The sequence below is a fragment of the Crinia signifera genome, chromosome 4, assembly GCF_055691185.1.
Source record: "Crinia signifera chromosome 4, ASM5569118v1, whole genome shotgun sequence".
NCBI lineage: Eukaryota > Metazoa > Chordata > Amphibia > Anura > Myobatrachidae > Crinia > Crinia signifera.
The window spans coordinates 248,126,118-248,151,364 of record NC_139220.1 but is presented as its reverse complement, the minus strand read 5'-3'; the positions used below and the strand labels follow the sequence as shown (position 1 = coordinate 248,151,364).

At 43.6% G+C, this 25,247-nt stretch overlaps 1 pseudogene; it reads right to left on the bottom strand.

The window, feature by feature from the left end:
• Positions 1 to 7,822: 7,822 nt before the first annotated feature.
• Positions 7,823 to 25,247, bottom strand: part of LOC146073053 (piRNA biogenesis protein EXD1-like) — a 39,871-nt pseudogene continuing 22,446 nt past the window's right edge.

The following is a 25,247-nucleotide window of genomic DNA, read 5'->3' as shown; positions in this document are numbered from 1 at the left end:
AATGATTATTGCAGCTGTTCCTTAGTGAACTTCTGAAATTCCACAAGCTTAAGGATTTGATATTATTTACTTTACCAAAGTGACAGCTGAAACTCATATGGTTTGAAGTTAAAGAGGTAGAAGCAACTTAATTTACTCACTGAGTGATTAGGAAGGCCGCCTGTTTACACAGTAGCTATGATACAGGAAAATTAAATAAGATGTATACATACTGAATATGTTTATTACTATCATGGACTTGTATTCAGGGGACAGATCACACATACAGGTATTGAAGTCAGCACTTTCAGTGAAGTAATATGAGTTTAATTACTCCTAATCACAATAAAACACACCATATATTACTGACATAATTATAGGGAAATATTCTAAAAAAAAAATGTAGAGGACTCTAGAAATATTGGCAGAAATATACAATTTTACTACTATAATTTACCATTTTTTACAAGCAATTGATCTCAGTGCTTTCTAGTAAATTATACCCAGGATAATTTTACAGTTTTAAATGGAAAGTGAATTCAGGTTTTAATTTCACAGAAATGTTAATTCAATGTATTCTAATTTTACTTTGATTCAAGGTTAGCCACTCCCATTTTAACACAATGGGTGGTATTCAATGCCACCAGAGAGGTGGTTTCTGTGGTGAGGGTGGCTTGTTTTCAGCAAGGATCGATATACAGAAGCGGAAGGGGACACACACACAATGAATTGATACCTGTACTTGGAGGGGTGGGGGGATTTTTAAAAGGTCTAAAGTTGTTTATGTTTTAAACCTTTAAAACTCCTGCCCCCCCCCTCCTATCTCTCCCAGACATCCTCTCTCGCCTATTTTTTCTTTTTCTCTCCCCACATGTCTCTACTCTCTTCTTAGCTCTCTAACTGTTACTCCCTATCCTCTTTCTCTCTCTACCTGCCTCTTTCACCCCTCCCCATTCCCCTCTATCTCACCTCTCTCCCCTCTTTTTCTCTCCCTCTTACCCTTATTTCTCTAAACCCTCTATCTTTTTTCTCACTCACTCCCCATCTCTCTACCCCCTAGCCAACCTCATAGTTTGCTCTCACTTCCCCTCCCATTTCTATTTTCTCCCTGTCTCTCCTCTCTATTTTGCTCTCAAGCCTGCCCCTTTCTCTTTCTCTCCTGCTATATCTTCCCCCACTCTCTATCCTCTTTCTTTCTGCCTGCTCTCTCCCTTTTCCATCTTCTCTTTCAACCCTCTCCCTCACTTCCTATCCATCTCTCTGCCCTAAATCTCTCTCTTTCTCCTCACCACACTTTCTCCTCTTTCTCTCTTTCCTCTCTTTCCCCTCCTCTCTCCCTACCTGGTGCTGTCTCTCTCTCTGTCTCTCCCCCTTTCTCTCACTGTCATCTCCTCTCTCACCCTGGCGCTTAAACCCTCTTGCTACCCTTTACCTCTCTCTGTCTCCCTCCCTGAAATTCTCTCTTGCTCGTAAACCCCCTTCTCTCTTGCTCCGCCCACTTCTCTCTCTTGCTACTTTCTCTAATTCCCTCTTTTTCCATGAAGCACTTACTCTCCCTGACTCCTCTTTCCATTTCTATCTTTCCTGTTGTAGTGACAATGGTGGTGGGGGGGCCCTTTTAAGATTTTGCTATGGAACCCACAATATTCTAGTTACGCCCCTGGCCTCTGATTGCAGTCACTATTGATCAATACAAGCACTGTGGTACATAGCGGCACTTAGTTGATGGACCGGATATTTTCAGTGTTCAGCTTTTAGTAGTTTGCACACCTAGTTGATTTGGTACTTGTGTATTATCTGGGTGCCCAATGTTGAAATTGAATGACAGTACCTAAAGCATGCAATCCGACGCGATTTGATGCGATTTCCCTTGAAATTCCCTTGAAGTCAAGATCGCATCACATTGTATGCTATTGTATGGTATACAATGCGACGCGATGCGATGCAACGCGATTTGGGCTAAATGCCCCCCATTTCTATATGTACAGGCACCCAGATGCCTGTAAAATATGTGAAATGGCCCCCCAGACGCCATTTTTAATTGTATACCCACCCTGATGGCTAAATGCCCCCCATTGTTAACGCCACCCCACTATCAACGCCAACCTGAAGCAAGGTGAGTGCAGCGAGCCCGCGAGGGGCGGCAGTACGCGTCCTCCAACCTTTTCATACCCCCACTATCCACGTCGGCGTGAAGTTGATGTAATAGAGTGTGGCGAGTGCACCGAGCCCGAGACGTGGCGAGCAAAACGAGCCCCCCGAGGGGATGCGTATTACTTTACATGTAATTTGTGTCTCCCCAGGGAGGCCGGATGTTGTACGCCGATTAGCGGCAGCTGTATTGTAAGTGATCTTAATGAATAGGGGTATATATAAGTCCACTCAGATCTATTTGCTAGGTTGCGTATACTTGCAGCCTAGCGAACAGGTCAGCACCATCCTGCTGAATGCCCCCCTCCCTGTTGCCTATGCCACCCACATCCCCTCACTAGCATGCAAGGGGATGTGTACGAGAACTCATCCCCTCGCATGTGTCCGAAGGGGAGAGAAATCATCGCCGACCATCAAATGATTTTTCTCCCCTTCGGAAATAAAAGTCAGTCTGAACTGGCTACTTTATATCAAACACACTGGGTGACATTCTATGGGGTGAGATAAATAGACTTTTGCAATTTTTTTCGCAAAAACGGCCGAAATCGCATTTTTTTCCATTTTCACATATTTAATGAGCTCCAAAAATGTGAAAAAAATGCGATTTTTGCCAACAAGTTGGACACACTGGAAATGCGATGGCTGCTTTTCGCAGCACATCGCATCCAGATGTTTTCACATGGAAAAGTATACAAATCGCATATTTAATGCTATGCGATTTGTATAAAGTGTGACTATAATTCGCCCAAAAATCAGACCAGGTTCTGATGGGCGAATTAGCCAGAACCCTGCACAGATCGCAATGTTCTTTGCAGGTTTCTGGTGAAAAAAACAGTTAAAATAAAAAAAAAAACGAGCATAACCAGGAAGGAAATCCTACTCACCTGGTCCCCGGCGATGACATCGGCATCCTCTCCGGCAGACGCGCTGCTCCCGGCTGCTGTGGTACCCGCTCTCGGACTGAAGAGGCGCAGAGATGTTTATCTTCCGCGCCTCTTCTCAGAATGATTCCATTGGCCGGCTAGCGGCCAATCAAGAGCTGAGAAAGTCAGCTCCTGATTGGCCGCTAGGCGGCCAATAGAATCATCCGGAGGAAAGGCGCGGAAGATGAAAATCTCTACGCCTCTTCAGTCCGAGAGCGGGTACCACAGCAGCCGGGAGCAGCGCGTCTGCCGGAGAGGATGCCGATGTCGTCGCCGGGGACCAGGTGAGTAGGATTTCCTTTCTCAGGTACCCCTGTGGACTTCATCGGATCCTGGACCCCGGACCAGCCCTGGAACCCCAGGACCAGCCCCGGAACCAGGACCAAGGCTCCGGAACCGGACTCTTCTGCCCTGGAGCCCCGGAGCCCGGACCCAGGATCCAGGGACCGACCTACGGGCTCAAGGTAGGTAAGTATCAGTGTGTGTGGGCTGTCTATGTATTAAACTTTTATTTTTCATGGTGTCAGTGTGTTTTATTTAACTATTTCTTGTACTATGGAACTACAAGTACCAGCGGGCCCTTTAATGCCCCGCATGCTGGGACTTGTGGTTCTCCAAGTCCCAGCATGCGGGGTAGGCTTGCTGGGACTCATAGTTCTTCAGCATAAGACAATAGTTTTATTTCTATTTTTTACACTTTACATCAGCCCGATGCCCACCGCCCAGGGGCATCGGGGACAGCCCCGGACTTTCAGCATGGGCTGGTAAGTCCTGGAGGGGGGGGACCCCTTCTTTGGGGGGGTCCCCACTTCCCCAGGACCCCTGCCCATGCTGACCAGCCAGGGGGTTAATGCTTTGGCCGCGGGACCTTATATAATAAGTGTCCCCCGGCTGTGGCATTACCCTGCTGGCTGGTTGGGTCCGGTGCTGGTTCTTAAAATACGGGGGACCTCTAGTCATTTTGTCCCCGTATTTTGGGAACCAGCGCCGGACCTTGAGCCTGGTGCTGGTTTCATTAAATCAAGAGGACCCCTATTTGTCGGGGACCCCGATTTTATGTCACCAACACCGGCTCAATGAGCCCGGGGCTGGTTATGCTCTGGCGGGGGACCCCGCGCTCGTTTTTTTTTTAAATTTGCGCTTTCCTGCAAACGTGCGATTTTCAGACATGAAAATCGCACATTTTCAGGACTAAAGACATCGCACCACCTCGCACCTATTCGCACTATTTGGCCCGTTTTTCGCATCTCATTAAATATGCGAAAAACGGACCAATCTTGCGATTTGAAAAAGGGCGAAGTGGTGCGATAAAAAAAACGCGCATTTATCTCATCCCATAGAATGTCACCCACTGTTTCCTTTACATAAACTGTGTGAGAACTGGTTTTTGAAACAAATTATTACTTTTCTCCAACTAGAGATTAGAGGCAATTGTTGTTATTATTCATCTGTATCTGAACTTATAAGCATCGAGAACTTTTTATACAGGGCACCAATGTAACAAGTGTTATTTGTTTTATTTTTTGCTCTTGAATTTTCATGCGTGTCTATTAGAGATGAGCGCTTCCAGATTCCGGGAATCCGGACACCCCGAACACCCCCCTATCCGAACGCTTTCAGGAGCCTGTTCGGGTTTTCCCTTCCAGACTCGGAGCACGCCTTTCCGGCGCTCGTGAGTTCCCGCTGTCAGATCTCGCGAGATCCGGACAACGTCACTACAATGTCACTATATGTATATAAGGATGGCCAGGCGGGCGCCATGTTCACTCCAGTCTAGGAGATTGAACAGTGTGCACGCCTGGCTGTCTTCCCTGTGCAACCTGTGTGGTGTACACTGCTGATAGTGACAACCTGCGTGGTGTAGTAGTTCTACACTGCTGATAGTGACAACCTGCGTGGTGTAGTAGTTCTGCACTGCTGATAGTGACAACCTGCGTGGTGTAGTAGTTCTATACTGCTGATAGTGACATCCTGCATGGTGTAGTAGTTCTGCACTGCTGATAGTGACAACCTGCGTGGTGTAGTAGTTCTATACTGCTGATAGTGACAACCTGCGTGGTGTAGTAGTTCTACACTGCTGATAGTGACATCCTGCGTGGTGTAGTAGTTCTGCACTGCTGATAGTGACAACCTGCGTGGTGTAGTAGTTCTATACTGCTGATAGTGACAACCTGTGTGGTGTAGTAGTTCTACACTGCTAATAGTGACAACCTGCGTGGTGTAGTAGTTCTACACTGCTGATAGTGACAACCTGTGTGGTGTAGTAGTTCTACACTGCTGATAGTGACATCCTGCGTGGTGTAGTAGTTCTGCACTGCTGATAGTGACAACCTGCGTGGTGTAGTAGTTCTACACTGCTGATAGTGACATCCTGCGTGGTGTAGTAATTCTACACTGCTGATAGTGACATCCTGCGTGGTGTAGTAGTTCTACACTGCTGATAGTAACAACCTGCGTGGTGTAGTAATTCTACACTGCTGATAGTGACAACCTGCGTGGTGTAGTAATTCTACACTGCTGATAGTGACAACCTGCGTGGTGTAGTAGTTCTACACTGCTGATAGTGACAACCTGCGTCTTGTAGTAGTTCTATACTGCTGATAGTGACAACCTGCGTGGTGTAGTAGTTCTACACTGCTGATAGTGACATCCTGCGTGGTGTAATAGTTCTACACTGCTGATAGTGACAACCTGCGTGGTGTAGTAGTTCTATACTGCTGATAGTGACAACCTGCGTGGTGTAGTAATTCTACACTGCTGATAGTGACAACCTGCGTGGTGTAGTAGTTTTAACTACTACACTCCTGATAGTGACAATCTGACTGTGTTAGTGTAGTGTAGGGTAATGTAGTGTAGTGTGGTGGTACACTGACAGAGTCTGTGCTGTGTATTATATATTTATTCCTGTAGTCTGTGCCTGTGCCTTATATAGATTGATTTACCTGTCCTCAGTGTCCAGTCCCACTCCCTACCACCAAATTCCTTAATAATAATCCTTTTAAATGTTTCTGTGTCTGCTGCTGTGTGACTAAGCTGGAACAGGGTACTACAAATCTCACCACACCTGTACAGGCCACATGTCAGTGCAAAATAAATTCCAAAATATAATTTTTATTTTAGAATAAAGGGTAAATAAATAATACTGACTTATTAATAATCCTTTAAAAAAAATTCTGTGTCTGCTGCTGTGTGTGTGAGCCAGGAGAGAGTACTACAAGTCTCACCTCATCTGTGCAGGCCACATGTCAGTGCAAATACAAAATATTATTTTTATTTTACAATAATAAAGGCGTTACTAACTTCTTAATAATCCTTTTCAATTTTTCTGTGTCTGCTGCTGTATGACTGTTAGCTGGGAGAGGGTATTACAAACCTCACCTCACCTGTGTGCACACCGGTGCTGCAAAATAATCGGTGCTGCAAAATAATCAATCTAATTTTTTTGGACAATAAGGGTTACTGACTTAAATAAATTCCTTAAAATCCTTTTACATTTTTCTGTGTCTGCTGCTGTGTGACTGTTAGCTGGGACAGGGTACTACAAGTTTCATCTCACTTGTGTGCACACCGGTGCTGCAAAATAATCGGTGCTGCAAAATAATCAATCTAATATTTTTGGACAATAAGGGTTACTGACTTAAATAAATTCCTTAAAATCCGTTTCAATTTTTCTGTGTGACTATTATCTGGGACAGGCCAGGGTAGTACAAGTCTCAACTCACCTGTGTGAGTTGTCAAATTGCAGGACCATCGGTGCTGCAAAATAATAAATCATTCTTTTTTTTACAATAAGGGTTACTGACATAAATAATAATCCTTTTAAATTTAAAGACAGCAAACAACTCAGCCTTCTAAAAGACATGGTATCACAAATCCCCAAGGAGAGTCAAAGGGTGTTGGTGGTTGCAAAGCCTGACCTTCCCATCACTGTACGGGAAGAGGTGGCTCCTTCCACCATTTGCAGCACGCCCTCTGCATATGCTGGAAGGATCACCCACAGTCCAGTTCCTGATTTTGAAGTTGTCAATGTTGTACATCAGGAGGAGGCAATTGATGTAGCTGATGCTGAGGAGGAAGTTGATGAGGAGGAGGATGCTGCTGATGGTGATGACATATCACAATAGCAGAACCAGATTTAAACTAAGGCAAGGCCAATTTTATTTAATAAAACCCTGCGCCAATCTAAATATTGCACCATATACTGAAATCACAAGTGCCAGAAAAGGATTAAAAATGGTGGCTGCTTCTCACACCTGTCCTGCTTCTGAATTACACTTAGATAGGGTGTTACAGGTGTCTCCGGGAAGCCATTCTGCAGTGTTAATAGAAGCACTGTACCTTAAGCACAGATAACATGTACATGACTGTGTCATGTTCACAGACACACTGTAATGCAGATAAAGATATTCCAAATATTATTCTGGGAGCCTGCCGCTGCCGCTCTCACCCTGCATCACACAACCAGACGCTGTCGGAAGACAACCTAAAAAAGTGAGAGGAGCGTGCAGGAGATGCATGTGATGGCCCACAAAATTGCTGGACACTTTTGCCATTCTGCAACTGCCTGCCGAAGGCTGGAGCGGCAGCAAAAACTCCTCAACCTGCACTGCCATCACCTCAAACAAGAGGTTGTGACACGCTGGAACTCCACCCACTATATTCTGCAGAGGATGGAGGCGCAGCAAAAGGCCATTCAAGCCTACACAGCCACCAATGACATAGGCAAAGGAGCGGGGATGCATCTGACTTCTGCAGTGTAGCTATTCCATTCATTGGCTTCTCTTTTTGACCCGTGTAAGAAACCCTTGGCCATTGACAATGTATTCGTGTATTGCTTCCGCTAGCCTAACTTGTTGGAAAACAATTTCATTTAGAAGCTCCGAGCAGATCTCAGTGCAGCCCAAACCATCTGCTGCTCCTTGGCTATATGTATTTAAATACCCATAAACCAATTATGTAAAATCAGCTAACATGGCATCAAACAGTGCTAGGCGCAGAGCCAAGTGGTGTAAGACTTCCAGAGCCAATTTATTCAGCAAATGTGTAGACATTGGATGATCAAGCCATATATTGGGGTTATCCTTTATTAAAGTTGGCTTGTAAGTCAGGAATGAAACTTGTGAAGACGGCATGTTGAGATGTCGAGTCAAACATTCCTTAAGTGAACACGTACGATTAGGAAGAAAGCCCCTGGTTTCCATGAAGAACAGGTATACATCTTCTACCTGTGCATCAAAGACATTGCAGAACCACCCCATATTGGTGGGACGAGACATTCCCCAGCCAGCGACAGTCATGGACCACATTTAGAATGCTTTTGTCTTTAAGCACCATTTGTAGCCCGTTTCTGAAAAATCCAGGCCCCAAGAGTAGGACATCAAAAAGATAAACACATCTTTTCGTAGCCACCTGCCACCAGCACAACTTTCCATGGTGACACAAGTTCAGTCCCACTGCACCTAAGCTCAGGACGTTCTGGCTCTGTAGATGTCGAATTGCCGGACCAAGCATAGGCTGAAACTGGTCTATCACACAATAGCCTGTAGGATACTGTCATGCATCCCATGCAGTGCAGGTAGATCAAGCTCTCTCACTTCCCCAGCAGGTTAAGAAGCTGGTATCAGTTACTACGTCCATGCTAAATGTGTATTATGGCCACAGAACCGAGCACAGCACACACCGCCGGCAGCAACTGCAAACAACCGCACCCTCCTAAAGACATTTTATCACAAATCCCCAAGGAGAGTCAAAGGGTGTTGGTGGTTGCGATGCCAGACCTTTCCATCACTGTGGTGGAGGATTACTTTGGTGACAGCATCCAAGTAGATATGTCAGACAGTCCTTACCTGTACTGGCAGGACAAAAAAAAGCAGTTTGGAAGCTCCTGTACAAAGTCAAACTGGCTCTATTTTACCTGAGTTGTCCCCCCTCCAGTGTGTACTCTGAAAGAGTTTTTAGTGCAGCGGGGAACTTAGTCAGTGAGCAGTGTAGAAGGTTGCTTCCGCAAAATGTGGAGAAGATGATGTTCATCAAAATGAATTGGATAAGGATGAGGATGCACATCTTGCCTCTATAGAGCCAAACAAACCAAACATTTCAGCCACAGTTGTGTGGCAGACTCTGTCGCTGAAATGATTGATTTGTTAAAGTGTGCATGTCCTATTTACGCAACATAAGGGTGGGTGGAAGGGCCCAAGGACAATTCCATCTTGCACTTTTTTTGCCATTATGTGCTTTTTGGGACCTAGTTTTTCAAACAGCCATCCTGTCTGCCGCTGCAGTGCCACTCCTAGATGAGCCACATGTTTGTGCCACCCACTTGTGTGCCTTAGCATAGTTATCCAGCTACCTTGGTGCAACCTTTTGCCCTAAAAACAATATTGCGAGGTGTGAGGTGTTCAAAATAGACTGGAAATGAGTGGAAATGAATGATATTGAGGTTAATAATAGTGTAGGAGCAAAAAAACCCCAAAATTCTGCAGTTTGTATGCCTTTTTTAAAAAAAAAATCAGAACCTAAAACACGAAACACAAAAATGGTGGTGTTTTAGAACAGATCCAGATCCAAAACACTGCCCGAGATACAGACCCAAAACGTGTTTCACGGAACACGAAAAGTGCCCAGTGCACATCCCTAGTGTCTATGTCTATATGTCTGTCTAGTACTTATTTTAAATGTACAATTAAAAGTTAAATTTTAGTACACTTTACTGAAACTGGGGCACTTTCCCAGTCCCTAAAACTGTGATACTTGTACCCTTCTTTACTTATGGGGAGGCTTTCATTAAGTTGATCCCCAGCTACGTCCCCTCACACAACATTGAACTATACAACATTACACTATACCAACAACAAAAGATTACATAACGTAATCTTCTTTAAAGAGTGCCCCCCCAAAAAAGAGAGTCTTTTTCTTCTTCCCCTCAAATACTTACTTTACTCTCAAGGGTGCACCTCCTCAACCATTAGAGAGGCTATGCTTCATCTCCCTTCATAGGTCAATTGTGGATACCTCTACTTTATTTTAAAATTATCCTTAGAACTTGACCTGTGCGCTGGTCCATCTCCTGATCCCCTTTCCCCTTAAAAACTAATATATAGATAAGCTATCTGAAGTCTGATAGAGCTTTGCCCTTTTACACATGCTAATTTTTCAGCTGATTTTTGATGGTCATTATCAGGCTGTCCAATTACACTGGACAACAAACTTTTAAATTTTTTTGGGATCTTAATATTGACATATGTTTATTAATAGAATTTAGGGTGCTGAAAACGAAAATGACAATGAAATTGAAAGATTTGTTGGCGTTTTCTAGTTATTCACATTTGTTGTTTTCCAAAACAAATAGATTAATATACATACACAACATCAACAACAATAATTAATAATACAAATCATTGCTTTTAATGCCACTTTCGTTTTTCAAGTCACTTGTACACTATTTCCGGGGCATCTGTGATAAGTGTCCAACAATAGTCTGCTAGCATTGAAGCATTCCATTTCCCCATGTATCTCTTCTCCATCTCAAAAATATCCTGGTGAAAACATTCACCGTGGTCATCACTAATGGTGCCACAGTTAGCTGGGAAAAAAATCTAACTGAGAATGAAGAAAATACAGAATTGAAATCATATTTTCAACCAATTCAACGTAGTTTGCTGCCTTCTTAATTCCAAAAATGTTATGTGCTACTGTACCAGACAAAAATCGTTCCAAGCAGTCTTCTCATCACCTTTCAAGATACTATCAAAATCTTTGTCCTTGAAGAGATTTTGTATTTGTGGTCCAACAAAGATGCCCTCCTTGATTTTCGCTTCACTGAGCCTTGGGAACTTTTGCCTAAGGTACTGAAATGCTTGCACATCCCTATCCTAGCTACAAATCATACCAATTTGACTTTTTGAAAAAATATTAACCAGAAAGTTAAACAATGATAACGATTTACATAATTGAAATAAGAAATGTCAATAAAGATAATATTTTAAAAATAAGAAATTGTCTGCAATGCGTGACCACAGCATTGATTTACGATTTAGTTCATGGCTAAGGATCTTCAAAACTTAATTTTAGACATCAGCTGTCATCATCGCATTGAAATCAGTAGGAATTGCTTGTTTTTACGTAGGATCCTTTTTGGCTGTTTCCTAGTGTTATAGGTAATTTTCATTGGGTGGAAAATGTCCTGTTTCGGGGCGATAACACATGAGTTTCTGCATCAGTATTCAGACCAATGTGTTATGGCAGAAAAATTGGGCTGTTATGGCAGATTATGCTTTGCTGCACTATATAAGAAACTGTTTATAAATACATCAAATAATAATAATAATACCCAAGAAGTGGCGACATCAATTACCACATATAATTGGATACCCCCTTTACATGCTAATGTTAAGGAGCAGAAAAGGAAGTAATTTTGATCCACCATCTGGTCCAAGATTTGAAAATCACATCTTTGACCTTATCTCTCTTCACATTCCCGTCCGCCCTATTCACTAAACAAATACATGATAACTCTCCTTCCTGCCAATCACTTCCTCCCAATTCTGCCTTCAAGAATGGGAGGAGATAATCGGGCGGAAGGTGAATGCTGCTCCCTGTCTCTGGAATTCTCTATTTACCCCCATCAGACCCTCTACAAAACTTAAAACGAGCTCTCAAGACCCACTTGTATATCAACACAATGAAGGAGAAGAGAGAAGAAAAGAAATCAGTTTAATTAGACACACTCCTCATCCACATAGTCTTAAATTGACTTAAAAACAAGATAATGTCAAACCCGAAGGTGTATACTTTATTAATACAAATAACTATAGCTAGCAGGCCATTACTTATATTTGTGTTTAATAATTTTATTAATTATACATGACCTGGTAGTCTATTCCCTGTAACAGGGATTGGAATGGCGAAAATATTAAAAAAAGATGATAGATATAGAGAAAAAATTTTTTTTAAAGATTAAAATTGGTCTCTGCAATCCGTTCACAGTTGTATTTGATTGAAGGCTTTATAGATGCCTTATCACATCAAATGTGCCAAATGTAAGTACTCTTGTATAGGCACTATGTTGCCTTGCTCATGAAGAGTGCAAGTCAGTCTTGTCCCAAATCCTCAAATATTTATAGAATTCTTGGGTGGGATTATCCTCTCATATCTCTAGTGTGTGCTGTTTAACAGTTGCAACATTAGTATCACTGTGTTTGTGATTATATTCAACATAGATATTTTGTAACTGTTGCATATAAGTATCTCTTGTGCATTGGTGTCCTGTGATCATAAGTGGCTGATCTTTCTTGTATATCAAACCAGCCATCTCTCATCCTAACCTTCTGTTCCATGCTCATCGTCTACCCTATCGGTGTCATCCCTTTCTGTCTGCCCCTCCCCTTAAGAATGTAAGCTGTTATGAGCAGGGCACTCTCCCCTCATGTGCTTTTTCTTCTCTTACTTCATCTACTCCATACTGACCCTTGGTTTCTGCCACTCTGATACTTATTTCTGATGCAGTAATGTTTATATACTGTAGTATGTACTTGTCTTGCATTGTGCATCTTGTTAAGTAAGTTGCTGTTTTCTTGTTTTGCTCATATGTACTTTGTTAGTTGCTGCGGTATCTTTGTGGCACCATATAAATAAAGGATAATAATAATAATTTTTATTATAAAAAGAATATGCCAGATACAGTTGTCATCTCATAAATTGTGAGTTCTATGAGTTATCAACCTTATTCTCCCTGCATGCCTCTGAATAATGCTGTACATGTTATTCTTTCAATTCAATTATTTTGTACACTTGCTGATAGTTTTCCTTTATTTGTTTAAATAAAATAAAATTGAATCAACAACAACAAGATTTTTTGTTTTAAAGGAAAAGTAATAGATGTGTAATTATATTGTATGATCATATATGCAAAAGCTAAAGAAGATAGCAATTTATTTAATTCACTATTTCAAGTCATCGGATTGACTTTGTCAAAGTCGATGTGCCCAACACACGCACATTGGGTAATCCTTTGAACCTTTTTGGCAGTTTGAAAGTCATGCGGAACTGTACTCAGCAGCAATGCACGATATGTGGAAAAGGTGCAATGTAAAGAGACATGTAATTCTCTGCTTTGAACTTCTAAGTCAGATTTCCACTTACGGAATTGTAACTGTACACTTGTGACTAGTCATACACCCTTGTCAGCATTCATGTTAATGTTCATTTTCAGCAGTGTACTTAATGACCTTCAACCTGTTCTATGAGTATTAAAGGTTATGCCTGAGCATCTGCCTATGCTGGTGATGGTGTTTGACGAATGTTCTAACCACACACAGATCTCTGTGGGAGTCTGGAACTGTGTTTGTAAGAAGACCCCAGCAATGTTATGAGTTTCCTTCTTCAAATTTATTACACAATAAAAATGTGTATTCACCTAAAGACAGTGGTTTGATTTACACATTATAGGTAGAAGGATCTATGGACTGATGATTTGAAGATTACTTTTTGTGAAGTATAGTTTTTTTAATCTGTTGATTATTTTGTGGTAATAATTAAATGGGAAATATTCACAAAAAATGATGATATATCAAAATTATATTTGACTTACAGTATATGGCTAATAAATACTACAGAAAGAAGGGGAAGGTACAAAGAGAAGAAAGGAACCAGTCTCTGTAGGCTGTGAGCAATAGGTAGCAGGGGCAAACGCAGGATTTTCAGAAGGGGGTTTCCAGAGGGGCGGAGCAAAGCACAAAGATGGACACTTAGGTGACCCAGTATATGCCGGGTCAGTTAAAGTATTATAGATAGACCAAATGTATATAAATAATAATAATATATATATATATACACACACACACATATATATATATACATACAGGGGCGTCAACAGCAGTGTAGACCCCTGGGCATAGCAATGTATTGGGGCCCCTACTGATCCTCCAGCGGTAGGGGTGGGGGAAGCTTGATGTCCCGCGGGTGGTAGGGGGTATTACAGTATATCAACCGCTGAGCATGTAGGGCCTGGATCAGTAATTTCCACTAATTACCCCTTTACTGCTCAGATGGTGGGAGATGGGGTGGGAGAAGGGGGCATTGGGCTGAATTATGGGGCCCTGATACATAACTTCCAGGGTGGTAGAGGATGCTTAATATGCAGAGGAGGGGTGTATAGTGGAGTGGGCTTATTATTCATAATTTTCTGGTGGGAGGACAGCTTGCTCGACTGCAGATATCTCCAGTTTCCGGAAAATGATTTCTTAGATTTTACTGGAAATAAAAACTAGAGAATCCCACCTACCAAATGGTATTGGGGACTAGGGGATTAGAGTTCAGGAGGCAGAGCAATCTGCCAATGAGCATATAAAACTACATACCAGGTGTGTGGAGCTGGAGCAGTAACCAGCTGCTGGAAGGCTGATATATCTGGCTCTGGGAAAAGTAGAGACAAGCTACTAGTGTCCATCAAAGGGGGAGAGTCAAAGCTTTTGGAATATATCCTCAGAAAAAACTCTAAGTCAGACAGAACCTAAAATATCTGACTGGGAAGAGCAATTAACAGGCTTGGATGGGGTCCACTGCTTTGAAGTCAGATATCTCCGGTTCCCAAGGGCCGATTTTTAAAATTCTTGTACCCATGGAAAGAGGGGACCCTTAGCTTTGAGCCTATGATCCTTAGGCTTCTGAGTACCCAGAAACCCCTCCCTGCGTGCGCTACTGGGTAGGTATGCAGGAAGAAGTTAGATAGTACCTAAGGTAGGCTCAGCCTTAAAATATACGGTCTAGGTTGTCCTATTCCGCACAAAGGCCCTTATTCTAGTTGACTCGGACGGATGTGTATTTTTCAACAGGAACCGAAAATATGGTAGCCCCGCCTACCGTACGGATCGCTCCAGGGGCGCCGAGTTACTTTCTGTCCGGTGGGTACTCCCACAGACCCCCACACAGACTGCCCCCCCCCTGGGACTCACCCGCTGCTTGCCGTTGTGGATCCTGGCAGTGGCAGTGCCGCAGCGGGGTCCCAGCAGCGGATATGCCATCAGCAGCAGGCTCCCTGCGGAATATGGGAACTAGCAGCGGTATTAATACCGCTACTAGTTCCCATCCGCTGCAGGGACCCCTGCTGCTGGCAGCATATCTGCTGCTGGGACCCCGCTGCCGTGGCCTGTGGGTGCCCCTCACTTTCAGTGGGTGCTCGGGCCCTGGAGCACCCAAGGTTTTGGCGCCTATGGATCGCTCACACCATCCGAACGCGGTAAGATGCCGAGCAAGCAGACCGCAAGTGGATGTTTCGTGTGAACACCTCCTCCATCTGTGGGAACCTCCCCCATCCTCCGATGGTCGCCGACCATCGAATGATGGACCAAGCAGTCAGGCAGCACCGAGTGCTCCAGACCACTCGGACATGTTTCCGTATATGAAAGCAGGGATATGGATGGGCAGCTGACATCCGGCTGTCTGCCCCCCCCCCCCACATGCGTCAGGGCTACATTACAATACGTACCCCCAGCGTTTTCATGGGAACGCCCATGAAACGTGGGGCGTACGCATATGGTAATGAGCCCAAACAGCCCTTCACGCCCCTCTCCTCCCCCTGCTCGGATGGTTCTGACCGATCATTTTCTGCACGGAACTCACTCCGTGTTCAGACGTGCGATGTGTTCGCACATGCGCAGATACGCCTCTGCACATGCGCAAATACCAAACATCGGCTGTCCGACCGCACGCGGAGCCGTTCGACTCAATGAGAATAAGGGCCAAAGTGTTCTGTGATGTCATGAAGGACAGAGGTGATGCGTTCCATTAGGTATGTGGACCAGGTAGCATTTATAGTAGCTGACATGATAGGACATTTTGCATTTAATTGTATTGAGCATGTACTTAAACTATTTTGGAGTAGGAGGTGAGATATGGGGGATAAAGTAAAGCAAGGAGCTCAGCACTTGACTATTAAGTTGCTGGGGAACACAAATACCAGCGGTAGTAAAGCTTGAAGGAAATAGAGATCTTTTTATATCACTGTTCTAATATTATGAGAATAAAAGTCTCACCTACATCTCCTTTCCAAGCCAATTTATGCATCTCTTTTATAGGGGTTGCTTATTGATATAGTAATAATTAATGCACGGTTGAAATAAGGTCTTTGGTGGATGACAATAACAACATAGTTATTCCATAGGAGAGCTGGAGGTAACAATGTACAGGGCTAGTAAATATTGTCAGAAAGCGCTATGTAGAAAGATAAAGTGTGAATGGATACTAACAAAGTTGGGGAAAGTGCAACATCTAAAGGAAATAGGATACTATATTGTGTCCAAGAATGGAAGGTTCAAGGATCTAACCCCCCAGAGCAAAAGCAATATTACGGTACGTGTCTGCAAAACATAAAATAGGCAATGTAAAATATTCCATTTAACTGCTATGATGTCACCAAACCAAGAGTTCAACAATTTATCACAGACAGGCAATTCTGAATGTAGAGAAGACAGCAATATCATACGTTGTAAATGCAGTATATTTTGGTCAGGAATATACCTAAATACTTGTTGGCTTGCCATTTAGTTTGCCTGCAAAGAGGCGGGTTCACCAGGCGGGATGTTCAGATTGAAAATGTATCATTCATCAGAATTAATTCTGTAGTTGGAAAGGGAGTTGTAAGTTGTGTTTTATTTTTTAAAAATTGTGAGAGAGAGGTGTGGATTGGTGGAAGTCAAAATCAAGTCATCTACATACAGTACAGCACTATTTGATAGTCTGTATGACCAACAGAGACATGAGATATACTATGGTTCAATCTAATATGTGCAGCTAATGGCTCCAATACTAACGCAAACAGATGTAGAGATAGAGGGGAAGTCTTATGTGGATCAGTTGGTCACCAGCAAGTTGTTAGACAGTCATTAGGTCGACACCATTAGGTTGTGTCTAGGTCGACATGCAGGAAGGTCAACATGAGTCTAGGTGGACAAGGGTTAGGTCGACAGGGTCATAAGGTCGACAGGGTCATTAGGTCGACAGTCAAAAGGTCGACATGGGGTTTTTCACAGTTTTTTACCCAAATGTCGACACAGTCGACATAAACACAGGTTAAAGTGGACTGAGTCCCCTCGCATGGCTCGCTACACTCGCCATGCTCCGGGCTCGATGCCTCGCTACGTTGGGAGCAAACTATTTTGTTCTCCCACCACGCCCTAGTGGATGGTAGGGCATGAAATACCGCCTGTCAGCACATGTCAGCTCAAAAAACAGTAAAAAAAAAAACCATGTCGACCTTTTGACTGTCAACCTAACCCATGTCGACCTAATGACCGTGTCGACTTTATGACGCTGTTGACCTAACCCATGTCGACATAGACTCATGTCAACCTTCTAGCATGTTGACCTAGACACATGTCAACCTAAATACATGTCGACCTAAAGGTGTCGACCTAATGACTGTCTAACAACTTGCTGGTGACCCAATGACCGTATCCCATCTTGTGTATGCCATTCATAATGGAAAAAGGAGAAGAATGGATAATGTTGACAAGCACAGATGCTGAGGGGTTATTCCAGAAAGAGGTAATGCCCCTACTGAATGCTCCCTCAGATCCCATAAACAGAAGTTTGCGGTAAAAAAGGCCAAGACACCCTATCAACGCCTTTTCTGCAATGACCACCACTAGTCAGTAAGGATTTCATTTGAGCAATATGAATAAGAGTAACATCTGGAGATAAAGTCAAATTGACAAAAATATTGCCATTCGGTTGTTCACAATCTTGCAAAAAAGTTTTGCCTGTGTCTACCCAGATTGATCTTGGTTTAACTATTAGATTGGAACCGATGGTGACAGAATCACCAGGTGACACAAATAAAATGCATTGGGGGAAATTTACTAAGAATGTGAATAGACTGGCAATGGCCGTATTTTTTATAAAATACGATTCGTAAATAGGGCAGATTTACTAAGATGCCCTATTAATGCTTTCATATTTGGGCGGTGGTGTAGACAGTCATATTCTGGCCCTTATTCAGATCTGAATGCAGTACAAATTTGTTCTCAAAATGGGCAAAACCATGTGCACTGCAGGTGGGGCAGATGTAACATGTATAGAGAGAGTTACTGGCTGCATTATTTTTACACTGCAATTTAGATTTCAGTTTCAACAGACCCCACCCAAATTTAACTCTCTGGGGGAAATTTGCTAAGATGAATTTGTAGAAAAAAATTCGCATTTTCATAGGAAAATACAATTTTTTGGGCGTATTCGTATTTTTGGCATTTACTATGCCAAAAATATAAATTTTCGTATTCATATTGATGAGACATTCGTATTTGTATTTACAAATACGTATGAATACACAATCGATAGAATATGACAGGAATCACTATTCAAAAGAATGGTGATTCCTGATTTACTAAGCGGCCGTATTAAAAATACGGCTGCTAATTGGCATAAAACGGCTGCGAATGGCCAGACAAATACGGCAGGAAAATACACTTCATTTTCCTGTCGTATTTGGCTTTAGCCTACTCGGATCAGTCAGATCCATGCAGGCTTCAGTGTAAAAAAAAATATAATAAAATAAAAAAAAACGGCGTGGGGTTCCTCCCACTGCCGTAACCAGCACCAGGCTGAAAGAGCCGGGGATGGTAATAAAAAATCAGGAAACCCGGCAAATAGATGTTCCCCGATTTTTTAAAACCAGCCCCAGGCGACAGGGCCGGGGCTGGTTCCCAAAATATGGATAAAATGAGTAGGGGTCCCCCGTATTTCAAGAACCAGCCCCAGGCCCAACCAGCCAGCAGGGTAATGCCACAGCCGGGGGGAGACTTTTTAAACAAGTCCCCCCAGCCAAAGCATTCATCCCTACCGACCAGTCAGCTTGGCCAGGGGCCCTGGGGGAGTGGGGACCCCCCAACAAAGGGGTCCCCCCCTCCAGGACTTACCTGACCAGGCTGAAGCCTGGTGCTGTCCCCGGTGACCCTGGGCTGTGGTCACCGGGCTGATAACATGGTGTAAAAAAAAAAAAAACTAATGTTTAATACTGTGGAACTATGAGTCCCAGCAAGCTTCCCCCCGCATGCTGGGACTTGGAGAACCACAAGTCCCAGCATGCAGGGCATTAAAGGGCCCTATGGCACTTGTAGTTCCACAGTATTAAAAATAGTCAAATAAACACACACTGACACATGAAAAATAAAACTTTAATACATCCAATGCCCTTTCATACTGTTACTTACTGTACAGATGGAGCCACTGCCATCTATCTCTATAATAGGATTAAGTGAGTAATTGGATTACTCTGCTAATCCCCTACTCTGTTCTATGTATTGTATTGGAGCTGAGAACAATAGGATAGCCATGGCTAGCCATCCTGTGCCATGGCCTAAGATAGATGAGATGGGCTCCTACTGTACCTATCTTGAGCCCGTAGGTAGGTCCCAGGGTCCGGGGTCTGGGGCTATGGGGTCCAGGGGTCCGGCTCCGGGGTCCAGATATCTGACGAAATCCATATGGGACCTGTGGAAGGAAATTCTACTCACGGGTCTCCTCCGGAGTAGATCTGTCCTCTTCTTTCATGCAGTAGTCCTCCGGTACTTGACAACAACAAAAAAAAAGACATCCCGGCACCAGCGAACATGAGAAGAGCTGAAGGTTCATCTTCAGCGCCTCTCCTCCGAATAATTCTATTGGACGCCTAGCGGCCAAACAGGAGCCACATTTTACGGCTCCTGATTGGCCACTAGGCGGCCTTGAGCCTGGGGCTGGCTACGGCCTTGAGGGGGACCCCACACCGTTTTTTAAAATTATTTATTTATTTTTCTATTTTTTTTTACACACTGCAGCCTACACTGATCTGACTGATGCAGACTGGCTATACGAATTTGTATTAGCAGCCGTATATACCGCCGCTAATACGAATGGATACGCCATCGGAGGTTTACAAAGCAGTAGTATTTGACTGCTTTGTAAATTACCCTCCGGAACACGATTTTGCATACAGCTGAAACAGCCGTATGCAGTCGTATTCATTCGTATTAAGAATATGAATACAAAATATCGTATTCGTATTCTTAGTAAATTTACCCCTCCCTGTCCATGTTACATCTACCCCACCTGCAGTGCACATGGTTTTGCCCATTTTGAGAACAAATTTGTACTGCAATCAGATCTGAATAAGGACCTCTGTCCGATATGATTTTGTATATAGCGGCCGTATATGTGGTCGCTAAATACAAATATGATTCCACAGCCTGCATGGCTCCGTGCAGGCTGCAGTGTAAAATAAATGAAAAAATAAAGAAATAATTTAAAAAATGGCGTGAGGTCCCCCCCCCCCCCCCCCCCCGGCATGTTTTTAAAAACCAGGGAACAAAACAAATAGGGGTTCCCTGTTTTTTTTTTTAAAACCAGCACCAGGCCCAAGGGCCGATCCTGGTTCCCAAAATATGGTGAGGGGGTCCACTCCTTCTAGAATTTACCGGCCCAGACTGAAGCCTGGGACTGTCCCCGGTGACCCTGGGCATTGGACATCGGGCTGATTGTGTAGTAAAAAATAAAGCTAACTTTTGTGTATTGCTGCGGAACTATGAGTGCCGGCAAGCCTGCACTGCATGCAGGGTGTAACATGTATAGAGAGAGTTACTGGCTGCATTATTTTTACACTGCAATTTAGATTTCAGTTTCAACAGACCCCACCCAAATTTAACTCTCTGGGGGAAATTTACTAAGATGAATTTGTAGAAAAAATTCGCATTTTCATAGGAAAATACAATTTTTTGGGCGTATTCGTATTTTTGGCATTTACTATGCCAAAAATATAAATTTTCGTATTCGTATTGATGAGACATTCGTATTTGTATTTACAAATACGTATGCATACACAATCGATAGAATATGACAGGAATCACTATTCAAAAGAATGGTGATTCCTGATTTACTAAGCGGCCGTATTAAAAATACGGCTGCTAATTGGCATAAAACGGCCGCGAATGGCCAGACAAATACGGCAGGAAAATACACTTCATTTTCCTGTCGTATTTGGCTTTAGCCTACTCGGATCAGTCAGATCCATGCAGGCTTCAGTGTAAAAAAATATATAATAAAATAAAAAAAAACGGCGTGGGGTTCCTCCCACTGCCGTAACCAGCACCAGGCTGAAAGAGCCGGGGATGGTAATAAAAAATCAGGAAACCCGGCAAATAGATGTTCCCCGATTTTTTAAAACCAGCCCCAGGCTACAGGGCCGGGGCTGGTTCCCAAAATATGGATAAAATGAGTAGGGGTCCCCCGTATTTCAAGAACCAGCCCCAGGCCCAACCAGCCAGCAGGGTAATGCCACAGCCGGGGGGAGACTTTTTAAACAAGTCCCCCCAGCCAAAGCATTCATCCCTACCGACCAGTCAGCTTGGCCAGGGGCCCTGGGGGAGTGGGGACCCCCCAACAAAGGGGTCCCCCCCTCCAGGACTTACCTGACCAGGCTGAAGCCTGGTGCTGTCCCCGGTGACCCTGGGCTGTGGTCACCGGGCTGATAACATGGTGTAAAAAAAAAAAAACTAATGTTTAATACTGTGGAACTATGAGTCCCAGCAAGCTTCCCCCCGCATGCTGGGACTTGGAGAACCACAAGTCCCAGCATGCAGGGCATTAAAGGGCCCTATGGCACTTGTAGTTCCACAGTATTAAAAATAGTCAAATAAACACACACTGACACATGAAAAATAAAACTTTAATACATCCAATGCCCTTTCATACTGTTACTTACTGTACAGATGGAGCCACTGCCATCTATCTCTATAATAGGATTAAGTGAGTAATTGGATTACTCTGCTAATCCCCTACTCTGTTCTATGTATTGTATTGGAGCTGAGAACAATAGGATAGCCATGGCTAGCCATCCTGTGCCATGGCCTAAGATAGATGAGATGGGCTCCTACTGTACCTATCTTGAGCCCGTAGGTAGGTCCCAGGGTCCGGGGTCTGGGGCTATGGGGTCCAGGGGTCCGGCTCCGGGGTCCAGATATCTGACGAAATCCATATGGGACCTGTGGAAGGAAATTCTACTCACGGGTCTCCTCCGGAGTAGATCTGTCCTCTTCTTTCATGCAGTAGTCCTCCGGTACTTGACAACAACAAAAAAAAAGACATCCCGGCACCAGCGAACATGAGAAGAGCTGAAGGTTCATCTTCAGCGCCTCTCCTCCGAATGATTCTATTGGACGCCTAGCGGCCAAACAGGAGCCACATTTTACGGCTCCTGATTGGCCACTAGGCGGCCTTGAGCCTGGGGCTGGCTACGGCCTTGGGGGGGACCCCACACCGTTTTTTAAAATTATTTATTTATTTTTCTATTTTTTTTTACACACTGCAGCCTACACTGATCTGACTGATGCAGACTGGCTATACGAATTCGTATTAGCAGCCGTATATACCGCCGCTAATACGAATGGATACGCCATCGGAGGTTTACAAAGCAGTAGTATTTGACTGCTTTGTAAATTACCCTCCGGAACACGATTTTGCATACAGCTGAAACAGCCGTATGCAGTCGTATTCATTCGTATTAAGAATATGAATACAAAATATCGTATTCGTATTCTTAGTAAATTTACCCCTCCCTGTCCATGTTACATCTACCCCACCTGCAGTGCACATGGTTTTGCCCATTTTGAGAACAAATTTGTACTGCAATCAGATCTGAATAAGGACCTCTGTCCGATATGATTTTGTATATAGCGGCCGTATATGTGGTCGCTAAATACAAATATGATTCCACAGCCTGCATGGCTCCGTGCAGGCTGCAGTGTAAAATAAATGAAAAAATAAAGAAATAATTTAAAAAATGGCGTGAGGTCCCCCCCCCCCCCCCCCGGCATGTTTTTAAAAACCAGGGAACAAAACAAATAGGGGTTCCCTGTTTTTTTTTTTAAAACCAGCACCAGGCCCAAGGGCCGATCCTGGTTCCCAAAATATGGTGAGGGGGTCCACTCCTTCTAGAATTTACCGGCCCAGACTGAAGCCTGGGACTGTCCCCGGTGACCCTGGGCATTGGACATCGGGCTGATTGTGTAGTAAAAAAAAAAAGCTAACTTTTGTGTATTGCTGCGGAACTATGAGTGCCGGCAAGCCTGCACTGCATGCAGGGACTTGGAGAACAACAAGTCCGTGCATGCGGGACATTAAAGGGCCCGCTGGGACTTGTAGTCCCACAACAGTACAAATAGTTAAATAAAAACACACACACACCATGAAAGTAGAACTTTATTACACACTGAGCCCATAGGTACTGATACTTACCTACCTTGATAGGTAGGTATCCGTCCATCCACTGGTCCTGAACAAATCCATATGGGTACCTGTGGAAGGAAACCATATTCACGGGGGTTCTCCGGTGCAGCTTGCGTCCTCTTATTTCCAAGTATATAACACACGTCCGCTTAGTAAATTAGGAATCACCATTCTTTTGAATGGTGATTCCTATTCATATTCTATCGATGGCTTATACATTCGTATTCGCAAATACTAATACGAATGTGCCATTAATACAAATACAAATGCATGTATTTTCGGTAGTGAATGCCGAAAATACGAATACGAATAAAATAGGCATGTTTTCTAATACAAATACGCCTATTTTAGCCATATTTAGCTTAGTAAATTTTCTCCATTGGCCCTTTACATTGAAACAAGAGATCACTAAATAACAGTTGAACTGGTGGTGGCTGTAAACTGGTTTGGACATCTCTAGATCTGGGGCACACTTTAGAACAGCTCAAGGCACACTAGTGTGCCACGGCACAGTGGTTGAAAAACACTGATCTACTGTACAGTATCTCTTTATCATCATCATCATTATCATTATTTATCATCATCATCTATAGTATCTATCTATCATTTACAGTATATTTCTCTCTATTTATTTATTGTATTTTGTTAAAGAAAGCGTTTTGTAACTTTGAAACGTCACTTATGTGTCATAAACATGACCATCTATTAACTTCTTTAACATTTATCTTTCAGTGCATAGTAATAAGTGATATTCATAGGAACTACAGTGTGAACAATTATTTTCTCATAGACAGACTCAGATTACTGACACCTCTGAGCCAAGCAGCAGTAATGAACATCCACTGATTAGTCACACAGCAAACAAATGTCTTAAGTTTAACTGTAGGTGAATGTCATATTCCACTCACTAAATAGATGCTGCACTGAACTGTTCTGCAGGTACTTGTTTCCTAGCACGACGCCCACGATTTTAATCTTGTTACATAGTTTTGATCACATCGCATGCGACCAGATCGCATGTGATGCGATCAATGCGATCAAAACTATGATTTCATTGTACAATCACCCTGATGGGTGATTAGTATGTTATATGCACCCCATCGTTAACGCCACCACCACTATTAACGCCAACCCGAAGCGCAGTGAGCGCAGCGAGCCTGCGAGGGGCGGCGGTATGCGTCCTCCAACCTTTTCATACCCCCACTATGCATGTCGGCGTGGAATTGACTTTATAAAATGTGTGGCGAGCACAGCGAGCCACCGAGCCCGAAGCGCAACGAGCGCAGCGAGGCCCGCGAGGGGACGCGGATAACTTCACATGTATTATGCGTCCCCTCGCGGGGCTCGCTGCGCTGCGCTCACCACACTATATAAAATCAACTCCACACCGACGTGGATAGTGGTGGTATGAAAAGGTCTGAGGACTCGTACCGCCGCCCCTCGCGGGCTCACTGCGCTCGCCACACTTCGGGTTGGTGTTAATAGTGGTGGTGGCGTTTACGATGGGGTGCATATAACATACTAATCACCCATCAGGGTGCATGTACAATTAAATCATCGTTTTGATCGCATTGATCGCATCGCGATCTTAAAATTTTATCACAATGCGATTTTAAAATTGTACAGTGCGGCTCTTAGAACCCGAAAATCGGGTCCATCGCATACCATCGCATACCATCGCATACCATCGCATACCATCGCATACCACTAATTAAGGCATGCGATGGGCGCCCTGCCAGGAAACAAGTACCGTTCTGCACTAGTTATTTTCCAGAAGCCAAATTTATGAGAGACCTGGAGATGCTGCTCCTTTCCAAGTCCACTGCATGCAAATTGAAATCCATTTGAGCCTTCTGAGAGCAGAGCGGGGAACATATACATGGCATTGCCAAACAAATCTCTGCTTTGGACCATAATTCTGGGTTGCAGTACACCAAAAAA